This window comes from Artemia franciscana, chromosome 6 (genome assembly GCF_032884065.1).
Source record: "Artemia franciscana chromosome 6, ASM3288406v1, whole genome shotgun sequence".
Lineage (NCBI taxonomy): Eukaryota > Metazoa > Arthropoda > Branchiopoda > Anostraca > Artemiidae > Artemia > Artemia franciscana.
In genome coordinates, this window is record NC_088868.1 from 17,393,648 (window position 1) to 17,405,855 (window position 12,208).

A 12,208-nucleotide genomic window follows, 5' to 3' on the forward strand; every position below is an offset into this window, starting at 1 on the left:
AACATAGATCTTTGTTTAAAGTTAATACCGTAAATATTATTCTGAAAAGATTATATGAAATAAATAATGTCCTGGCGCGGTCAATGGTAAAAAATGTATACCGTTGATTGAGTGGTTGAAAACTGAAATGCAGTTTCAAGTGAACTATTTTAAAGGAGCACAATATACTTTAAGAAGTCAAGTTGACCGATGCTACTGTTTAAATTTTATTCAGAGTTTACTGCTAGAGCACTTGATAAATAATAAACCTAACACCACCTCGTCACAGCAAAAAAACACCTGAGAACAGCATTCGCGCAAAGCCGAATCAAGCTTTTGGCTCTATCGTGACTGCGGCGTCATCACGGCTGCAATGTCAGATGTAACTTAGTAAAGGACGGAATCTTCCCCATATTAACAAAAGAATTTTAAAAACGCGTTTCGGAAGAAACTGTCAAGTGAGAAAGAATTGTCATTAGAAGTTGATTCCGGAATGGTAACTGTTGTGAAATGTAACTGTAAGTAAGGAGTGATGCACCTCAATAGTAGCCAAAACTTTAGAAAACAGAGTCTTAGTAACAATGGATAACAACTCACAACCACAACTAACCACAACTAACAACTCACCGCAGCAACCAAGCCAGCTGAGGCAGACACAGTTACGTTCACACCTCCTCCATCATAATCTATTCAAAATCTCCCTCTTTAAACACTCCCAGGAAGTTTGCATTTCCTTTAAATCCTTCTTTGTGACATCCTCCCACCCCAACCGCAGACGACCTGCTTTCTGTTTAGCCCTAGACGATTGGCCAAAAAGGACAATCTTCGACAATTTGTCATCCGTTACCCACATAATGTGCACTAGTCATCTCAAAATTCCTCTCATTGTAGCCCTAAAAGTTGAAATTGAACCACACTTCTAGTGCACCCTACTGTTTAAAATACTGCCAGTCAGCCGGTACTGTGAGAGAAAAATCCCGAGAATTGGCCATTTTACTTTTAACATCTTCACTACTCCCACAGTCTTTTCACAGTCTTCTCACTAATAATAATACCAAGGCAAGTGAAGTTGTTCTTCTGACCAATTTTTTGTTACCCAATGTCACCTTTTCATCTTCACTTATTCCTACCTTGTTGAATTAGTCTTCTTAACATTAATTTTTAAACTCACTCTACCACCCCGAATTTGCAAAACCTCTAAAGGTTCAATCTGATGCTATTCCAGCTAAAATTTACAAGTATGGAGGAACAGCACTTGTAAGCAGGCTGTATAAACTAACCTGTCTTATATGGGAAAAAGAGATGGTTCCGCAGGATTGGGGAGACTTTCATCATTCCGGTCTTCAAAAAGGGCTAAGGACAAAATGTAGCATTTATCGCGGGATCTCTCTAATATGCACTGCTGTCAAAATATTTGCCATAGTGCTACATAATAGTTTTGTTTCCAGCGTAACATGAAGACAAGGCCCGATCATCCGCTGATTCCACCCAGGCATGAGAACAATCGACCAACTATTCGTCTTAAGACAAACCTTTGAACAGAGGGCAAAACACCAGAAACCGACAGTGTCTATATTCTTAGATTTTATCACAGCTTTTAATTCTGTTCTAAGGGATGGATTATCAAAGGTCATGACCAGGCAAGACAGAGGATGCAGTGTCAGGCCAGACAGTCAGAATTATCCAAGCATACTACCAGCATACGCGGGCCTAAATTCAGATAGATGGGAAGCTCTCCTCGATGTTCCAAATTGAGTCTGGTGTCTGACTGGGATGTATATTGTCTCTTGTCTTATTTAATTTCGTAATCGTCTCGATTATGACCAGACCAGTGGCGACCTTTTCAGGCGTTGAAGTAAGTCTCAACGTTGTGACCACCGATCTGAACTACGCTGACAATATTTGCTTATCGGCCTGAAGATAAGTTCCTCGAACAGAAGAGTCATGGTGTCAGGCATATCAGCTTAAGAACCCTCAATTTTACTAGAACAGTCACCCATAGACGAGATTCCTGAATTCTAGAAGTACCTAAACGGTAATTCTAACGGAGGAGATTCCTGAAGTACCTAGACTCTCTAGTAAACCCAATAGGAGGATGCACATAAGAAATTCAGTCGATAATTCCTTCAGTAACTGGAATCTTCACCCAGCTATTTCATTCTATATGGAACCAGAAAAAAGTTTGTTTGAAGATAAGAATAAGGATATATCATGCCCTCGTTCTGTCTTACTATACGGCTGTGAGACATTTGCTCTGAAAGTATCTGACATTCAAGCCCTGAACTTATTTGACCATTCATGTCTAAGGAGAACCATTGACATTAAACTGCATGATCGAGTTACCAGTGACGAGCTCCGCAATATCTGCCATCAGTGGTTTAATTTGGTCACTACAATTAAATAAAAGACTCCGATGGTTCGACCATACATTTCGCCATCCACACCACACCTTCGTGAATAAAGCCTTCAGATGTACACCTCTTCCAGGACGGAAAAAAGCACATGGGGGACAGATGAACATTTTGATGAATCGAATTTTGATGCTTATTCTGAATATATGAATTCATTAAGTTTACTATTACCTATAAAAAGTTGCAAGCATGAGAAAATTTACCAAATTTCTGAAAAAGGGGGGAAAGACCTCTGAAATATCAAGTGATCTTAATGATAATCATACCATCAGATTTACTATATCAGAAAACCTTGCTATAGAGGTTTCAAGCTCCTACATACAAAAATGTTGAATTTGGCATTTTTTGCCAGAAGCAAGATCATGGATACGTTTTTGTTGTGTTGCTAAGCAACACTTTGGTTTCGTCGTGTTTTTTTCCTAGCACCCCGATTTCAGCTTGTTCCTAGAAAGTGATAAGGGTCTAACCTCTGTGATTTTTACGAAAATTGTGGACCTTAGGCCGGATTTATGAATATGACTTTGCATTTCGGAAGGCTTCGTACAACTCTTGCCTGGGGCCAAAAAACTATTGTTTCTACCCATTTCTGTTCGTGATTTCAGCTGAGTTTATCATTTGTTTTTTTGCACTTGGAATTGCGGTAGAGAAATCGTATCATATGTGCCTCTTAAAATTTAAAAGTCTCTCATTGCTAAAGAGATTAGAGTTCATCCTTTGCTTCTTTCTAAGTGATGACGTTGGAAACTTGGCCTACGGCAAAATAGTCAACTTTTGAACTAAGAAAGATACATTTTTTCTCGACAGCAGTCGATAGCCCTTAATGAGCTGATTAAAATATATGTCATCCATTTTTTGGTAGAAAAATTCCTCCATGAGATATATCAGTTTGAAAATTTAAAGGGGTTGACAACTTTAGTAGTAAGGTACACACTGAAACCAAAAATTGGCCGATACAGAAATGGTATTAGATGTGCCTCTTAAACTTTAAGACTTCTCTCATTGCTAAAGAAATTAGAGTTTATCCTTTGCTACTTGGTCTACGGCAAAAAAGTCAACTTTTGAACTAAAACAGATAGATTTGTTTTTTCGACGGCAGTCGATTGCTCTTGATGAGCTGATCAAAGTACATGTCATCCATTTTTTGGTAGAAAAATTCCTTCATGAGATGTACCAGTGAATGTTTAAAGGGGTTGACAACTTCAGTAGTAAGGTACATACTGAAACCAAAAATAGGTCGATACCAATTGTTTGACATACAGGGGAGTTTTAAGCAACAGTCGACTGTTAACTGATAATCATCTTCGGCAATGAGGAGTTCGGAACTTTTTTCTAGTAGGTGTACCTATTATTTGTGTCCGGTGTATTTGTTGGTAAGACCAATTTGGTTTCAGTGGTTAGACATGTAGGGGACTTGTAAGTAATAATCGGCTGTTAGGCAACAATCACCTTCGGCGATGAGGGTTTACAACTTTTGCTAGTTGCAATGAGGGGTTCACGATTTTTGCGAGTTGGTGTACCTAGTATTTATTTTAAGATCCTTAGAGATTAACAACTTCAGTCTTTAATCGAAGCGAGGAAACAAAAACAAAGTGTTGCTCTCACAACGCTTTGCTCTGCGAAGCCGAACAAAGGTTGCCGCAACACCCCACGTTGCCCATGCAACGTAGATCTAGCTCGTTTTTATTTCAGGGTTGATCATATCAAACCAGTTATCCTAGAAGATCGGTAGGGGTCTCACTTGATCGCAAATCAAAAGTCCTAGTGTCCTTTTTAAGTGACTAAAAGTTGGAGGGTAGGTATCCCCCTTCCCATGCCCATTTTTCCCAAAGATTTCGATCAAAATTTTGAGATAGCCATTTTGTTGAAAATAGCCGAAATATCTAATGGCTTCATCTGTGACGATGATACGACCCACCACAGCTGTTTGGGGAAGGGATAAAAGCTGTTAATTAAGCCCATCGTTTACATATAATATTGACTATTGGGAAGTATACAAATGCTTTTTGGGGTAATTTCCTGGAGGGGGGCCACAAGGGAAGATTTGTCCATGGAGCGATTTTTGGTGGGGGAAGGTATTTTTCATACAGGGAGAGCTGGATTACCTGGCATTGTTTAAAAAACTATCAGAAATTAAATTAAAAGAAAAACAAGTTTTTTCAACTGAAAGTAAGGAACAACATTAAAATTAAACCGAACAAAAGTATTACGTATATGAGGAGGGTCGCTCCCTCCCTCCATACCTCACTCTTTACACTAAAGTGTGACATTTTTGTCCTATTATTCAACGATGACTCTCGAAACACAAGGGACCTTTAATTAGTTTTTAAAGCTTCTTACAAGTTGAAAAAACTTTAGTAAGAAGAGTTATGTTTTGAGGAGGAAGCAACCCCTACATGTTGCCCCTTACTTTCAGTTGGATAATCTTTTTTTTTAATTTAGTGGGAATAATAGTAAAGGTCATAAGGCTCTAGTGTTCTATTATTGTTTATTAGTTATCATTTTTTCTCGGAGACACTTTATACGGAACGGGTTGTCGTATAAACTTCGGAGGGTCTCAATCGATTGGAAATTGGAATTTCTAGTACTCTTTTTAAGAGTTTCCCTTGCTTTCCCCAAAAGCATCTAATCTAAATTGTTGGAAAGCCACTAATTCAAAATAGTCCAAAGATCAGATAACAAAAATTCTGGGGTCGACAAAGACTCCCGATCCTGGGGAGAAGTGTTGTAAGTTTTGCCTCGGGGACATATAAGATTCTTATGAATAGACTGGTCGCATAAATTTTGGAGAGGACTGGTTCGATTGGAAATCGGAAGTTCTAGTTCCCTTTTCAAGAGTCAAAAGTCATCCAACGCAATCCCTACACCCTATATTCCCCAAATGCATCCGATTGAACTTTTGAAGTAGCCATTGCGTTGAAAATAGTTGAAATATCGGATATTCCTCTGGGATTGACACAGCCTTCCAGAGGCCCGGGGCGAGAGTTGTAACTTATGTCCCGAGGGCATTTAAGGTTTTTTTATAGAAAACGCAGTAAATGCAGGGCTAACTATCGACGGAAACCAAAAATCATCTTTAGATCAATGCCCTGCTAATATAGAAAATATCTCTCCTAGCGCAAACAGTTTAATATGGGAGATAATTTTAGCAAATGATAATAACAGTTGAAACTTCTTTTCAGGGATTATTTAAAAAAGATATCGAAACTGAAGCACAAACAGATTATGAATATTTTTCAGCTTATAAATAGTGGAAAATTTAACGCAAAATTTGGGCAAAGTCTCAGCTACCACAAATTCTTCGTTACTACGTTTTAGACTATACCCAAATAAGAGATATTTCAACGGAGATAACGAAAAAAAAAAATCAAAAAAGTGTCTTATTTAACGGCGCTAAATGCTACAAAAAATTTTGGATTCTTTACCTTAATATATGCTATAGTTTAACCAGATTAAAAATCCAAGTTTCATCGTTTCACTGTATATTCAGTTAACAATCCCACTTCTGACACCACTTATGTCATAACCCGTATAGAGAAACGCAAATTTATTTAATCTACGGTACAGCATATAAAAATTCAGACCTCTATTCACTTGTAACGCCGGTAACAAACTAACTTTTCATTCAACGAAGCGCAATTTACCACTCAGTCGTACATCTGGCTGAAATATGAAATAAGTTGACAAATGAGTTCAGATAAAACCACCACACCAGTTTTTCCAGTTCGACGGTATCAATGAAATCCTTTGATCACCTTCCATTAAGCCTTCTTAGTCTAACATCCTCTTATTTAAAAGCACTATCTTCTTCTTGTGACTTTAAAGTTCGGGATGTATACCCTGGTGGTTGCAGACAAAATTAATATACTTTTGACTATAGATTCTTGATCACATATGTCACTCACAAATGTCATAGCCTCCAGTTAAAGCAGGAAGTTTCTCTGGAATGTTTCCCACATCAACTCCTTGAACAGAATGATATGTTTTAAAGCATCTTCTATATTCATCTATCGGCACATTGCCCTCTTCACAGTTTCCAATCACACCTGCACAAAAAGAACACTGAACTTGGTCACTTTGACCAAGGCTTTTGTCCCCAGGCTCTAGGGAGCTGTGATAACCCCGGAGTTTTTATTTTCTGATGTTTATACTAAAATTAACAAAACAGCTTTTTGAAAACTTTATCCGATTGGTTTCAGGAAAAAAAGAGCGTGGATTACCCTCCGATATGTTTTGACTCTAAAAAGGTTAACTAAAACTTTCAATTTCTTACGAAATGAGTCCAATCTGTAGCTTATATAGGCATTCATTCCATAACAACCATATATTCTCCCAGGACATAGCTTACTACCCTTGCCATGGGTTCTGGGGGGCTGTGTTGACCTTAGAGTTTTCTCAACACTGGAGTTTTGTTACCTGATGTTTGAACTAATTTCAACAAAATGAGTTGTCTCAAAGTTTTACCGTATGGGTATGGGGGGAAACGGCTGGGGGGGATAGTTGCCTTCCGATATCTTTTGATTCTTAAAAAGTGACCTAGAACTTTGAATTTTCTATAAAATGAGCCCCCTCATAAGTTTATACTAGCATCCCTTCCACTAGGGCCATATATTCCCCCGGGACATAACTTACAACGCCTGCTCCGGGCGTTGGGGGTGGTGTCGACCTCACAGTGTTTATTTATTTGATATTTTAACTATTTTTAATAAAATGACTATCTCAAAATTTTTATCGGATGGGTTATTTGCCCCCCGATCGCTTTCGATCTTCAAAAGAGACCTAGAACTTTCAACTTTATATCAAATGAGCCCCCTTTGAAGATTAAACGAGTACCCCTTCCATAAAAACCATATATGCCTCAAGGGCATAACGCCTGCCCCCAGGCTCTGGGAGGTTGTGTTAACCCTGGAGTTTTGTTATCTGATGTTTTAACTGATTTTAACAAAACAGCCATCTCAAAAAATTTATCGGGTGGGTTTGGAAAAAAGGGCTTTTTTTGGGGGGGGGGCGTGGAGGAAGGGGACTAGTTACCTTCTGATAATTTACTACTACAGTGATATTGATCTCTGACTACAGTGATATTGGACTTTCCCTGAATGCTGAAAAATGTGATGTAGAGCACATCTTGCGAGAATTTACAATAGTGTCGTCCTGCCACATATTCTGTATTATTACCGTTTTACCCTATATTTAGTGAATCTGACCATCTTAGGATGAAACGCGTTTTCTTCAAATTTGCTAAGTTTCTGTTGCGAGTTCCTCCGTGGACCCACAACTCCTATTTGATGAAAAAATATAGCTTGTCTGACCCGTGTGCCAAGTTAGCTGAGCTGAATGTACACATGTGCAATAAGCAAACCGGCCATGAATGGCAAAATGTCTTTTTTTGACATGGAATTATTTTTGTTTGTATTTTAGAATGTAATTACGATATGTTGTTTCTTTCTTCTTTTTTTCCTTTTTTTTCCAATGTACTCCATCACTTCATTATTTTCTATGATGGGTTATAAATAAATACATAGATACATACATTTTTGACTCTAAAAAAGTGCACTCCAATTCCCAATTTCCAATCGAACTAGAAAGTATGCCCTAGAAAGTATAATCGAACCACCTTCTTCGTACAGGTTGGTGTTCTATTATATATACAGTCAATCGATCGAATACATCTCCAAAGCTGAAACGATCACCCCTTCAATATGGAGTGCCCCTGGGTAAAAAAATTAATAATAATAAAACATTGAAGCCTTATGGTCTTTAGTATAGGCAACGATCACCCCTTCAGTATGGAGTGCCCATGGGTAAAAGCAATAAATAACAATAAACATTGAAGCTTTATGGTCTTTACTATAGGCAACGCTATAGCACTGCCTCTGATTCCCTAGAAAGTATAATCGAACCGCCTTCTTCGTTCAGCTTAGTGTCGTACTGTATATGCAGTCAATTATCGAATAGCTAAAACTATCCTTAGATAGTTCATCTTTTAAATATCTGATACACCTTTCTCTACCTTTCAAAGCACTTGCGTTTTTGAATCATATCAAGACCTTTCTTGCTAAATTTCCAAACATTGTTTACTGCGAAAAAAACACACTGTCCCTTGTCTATTCTACTTTTTTGATCTTCATTGTATTTATGTATTATATGTATACCATGTAATTCATGAAAGACGGTCACTTAAGCTTAGGAGTGGGGGGATGGGGAGTAAGAACTGGCATCGTCCCAGGCACAGAAAAAAACTACCTGCGCCTCTAGTAATTCATTCTTAGTCAATCTAAACCCAGTTTTCATACAAGCTCCATAATGTCTAACTCTTGATTGTTTGGTCAAAATCCCATGGTCAGATAAAAGTGGAGTAATGGTGTCTAAGGAGATTACGCAAGAGAAAACACTAACGTACGATTTCCTATGGAAAAACATCCAAGATATTGAGTATCTTTTATGCTCTTTGACATGAATTCGTCTATCATGAGAGACCTTAATATGAAAATTACTTTTTGCAGAGCGTAAGATTTTGGAGTTGGCTGATGACAGTAATTAATATCTAAGTTCATAAACTGTCAGCTTTATAAACAAGGAGAAAGAAAATTAAACATACTAAAGCTTCTCCTTTGGTTTATTTTTCTAACAATAAATGCCACAAGGAACCATAATGAACCGAAACAAATCTAATTCAATAGCTGGGAGAGATAAACCTTAATTTAATTTCAAATAACCCTGAATAATACTAAACTAACCTGTTGTGGCACAGTAGATTGATGCTCTGCTTGGCAATACCCGGGAAAAATTAATTACAGCACCTTCCCTCTCGACTCAAATATATGCAAAAAAAAGTACAAATCAAATTGAAAAATTTGATCGCAAGTGGACAACCTCAAAGACATGGCATTCGGGACAGCTGCTCAAATTACTCTCCCCCCCCTATGAACGGCTCTTCCCAGGCATTGATCCCCGCTGCAACAAGGTTGGGTGAAAGGATTGCTACCTGTCCCAGTAGAAGAACCCCCCAGCAACTGAAACGTCAGTTCGAGACCCTATCTGCCAGTATAGGCTCCGAAGGATATCTATTTAATTTTTTCTAATACTTAGTAAATTTAAAGTAATATTTTTGAAAAATCATAGAACACTAGAATTAGCAACTTCCTATTCTTGAACACAGCGATTGTAGCAGCGTTGGTCTCAGGTGGCTTGGTGCTGGAGTGAGTTGTCAGTAGTAACAGCAGTAGTGTTTCCCCCAATTTAGACAACTTTGAATGGTACCAAAATGATCAACATAATTACACTGTTATAGATGCTAGAAAGTACCGACCCCGGTAGGAGGTACCGATTGAAGCATGACCAGTAGTAGGCTCACATTTAAAAGGCACTCAGACACTGTTTTAAGTCTTACACAAACTGTTTTTTTATGGATCGGTTTCTTCACTATAAGAAATAAAGCAAAGTTCAAAGAAGAAAATTCATATCCCATGGTTATTGAAAATACACAAAAATGAAAAAAAGATTTTTCTAAGGAACTGTTATCTCCTGGCTACATTTACAGGTAAATATTTACTTCACACGGGGTAGGCAAGACTAGATATGATCGGTCCAAACCTGTCTCAAGGCGATTAACCCAAAAATACATATCAAGATGAAATCGTAAGGGCTATATACTGAAATAAACCAATCTTATTCGATGCTAATGATTTGTGTCCTTAAATCAATGTTATAAATTCCAAGATACATAAGAAGAGGCAACTGTTATTCAATATGTTCTAAAAATAAATCCATGCTATTCAGTTAAACGATTATATTTTTACGGACTATTTTGTATTTAAATCTTAGAAATAGCCTAAATTCTGATGCCAGGGAAAGCTTAAATTTTTATGTTCTTTATTCTTCGAAGATATAAGCGAAATGTTTTCATTATTAAAATTATGTGGATTTGCTATCCATTACTGCGCGTTTACATGATTTAAAAAAGCAGGATTTGTTTTTGCTCAAAGGCATTAGGACAAAGTTTTTTCTTTTTTCAAAGAGAGCTTGGGATCGTCATATAGGGCTCGACACAAAATAATTTAGGAGGCTTACGGTTAGAGGGGTGCCTTAAAGTGTTTGTTTTAAAATTTGGCTTGACTGTTCATTTTCATTTTTATATTGCTTAATCTATATCACTACCTCTTATCTTTATGTTTGGGCTCCATCAAAACTGAACCCCAAGCATCTGAGCCCTTGTATCTGAACCTCCGTGACACTGACCCCGTGCAACTCAACTCCTGTGTAACTTAACCACCGTGCAACTGAACCCCCTGGCAACTGAAATCCCGTGCAACTGAACCCCCGTGCGACTGAACCCCTGAGTGACTGAACCCTCGTGTAACTGAAATCTCGTGTAGCTCTCTTTTGTTTTCAACGCTGATAGACTCCAAAATATGAATTTAGAAGAAACTTTCCAGGGACAGTTAAATACTAAACTGAAGAGTTTAAAAATTGACAACATAAAAAATAAATGGAGTAATCACTGGAAAATTCTTTGTGAAGTCGCTGATGGTCTCTTAAGCAATAAATTTAGAAACACAGCTAGGAATACAAGTGAAAATGCTTTATGTTTAACTGAGAGGATGAGGGGCCTGTGCGAGAATTATTTAGTGATAAATCATATAAAAATAAAATAAATGTACAGTAATGTAAATAAGAAGAATATAAGGAGGTGTGAAGTGGAGGCCATGGATGAATTTGCTAAAGATGTGGAAGGTGAAGCCAGGCGGCATAATAGCAATATTTTGCACTTGCATGTTGATAAATTGAGAAGAAATAGTAAATCTGGACTTTTCCCTATTAAAGATAGGAAGGGGCCCCAAAAAGGGCCAATCGTCGTCGTAATAGTATTGAAATATTAGAAGTATTTCATAGCACCTTTTGGTTAGTCCAACCCTCCCCATCAGCATTCCTGAAAGTTTCTAGTATTATACTCAAAGCCTTTCACAGGGTAGTGCTGATACGCCCTTTTGCAACTGCATGCACATATTGTTTGGTTTGGTTCAAATTCCCCATCAACATTCCCTAAAACTTTCACCTTAATACCCTTAATTTTGGTAATAATCGAAGTAGCAGCAGTATCTATATTAGCAGTAGTAACGGTAACAGCAGAAGTAGTAGTGATAGTAGTAGAGGTAATAGTATGCACATTTCAGTTTTGGTCGGTTGAAAAATACCATTTATCATATCCTGTAAGTTTCAACTTAATACCCTAAACCGTTTCTGAGGTGTTGTTGGTATGCCCTTTTTATTTGGCATGAGCATAATATGTTTTTACCTAGCTCGATACTCCCCTTAAGATTCCAGAAAAGCTTCACCTTAATACCCTTACCCTTTTTAAAGCCAGAAATCAAACATACCCCCCCCCTTCAGGGATGTAATTTTATATGTGGTAGTTTATCCCCTCTTTCCAAGACCCCAGTTCGCACCCACCCCCAGCTGAAAGTTAGTTTCTTCAAAAATTGTGCCTAAACTGATATAGGCCTACATGATTCAAGCATTCGGAGAAATGGGTATTGATTTGGAAAACTCCAACTTTGTCCCTTGCCCTCAGGATTTTACGAAATTTCACCAATGCTCCCCTTTCCTAATCATAAATCCCATATTTAAACAATGAACAAATTGTGTAAACTAAAACCCTTATCCATGGGATACGGGTTTTAGTATCCATGGGATAAGGGATGAGTATCCAAGGGATATTCATCCCTATAGTCATAATTATGGGACTTTTCAGCTATTTTGAACAAAACGGCCATCTTGAAATTTAAAACAGATGTTTTTTGGGGGAGGGCAGTAAAAAAGGG

The 12,208-nt window shown here is 37.7% G+C and overlaps 1 protein-coding gene across 1 annotated transcript in view; it reads left to right on the forward strand.

Annotated features, from left to right (window-relative positions):
• The window catches only part of LOC136028121 (neuromedin-K receptor-like), a 114,356-nt gene that overhangs the window by 73,115 nt on the left and 29,033 nt on the right, over positions 1-12,208 (forward strand). The window lies entirely within an intron of this gene.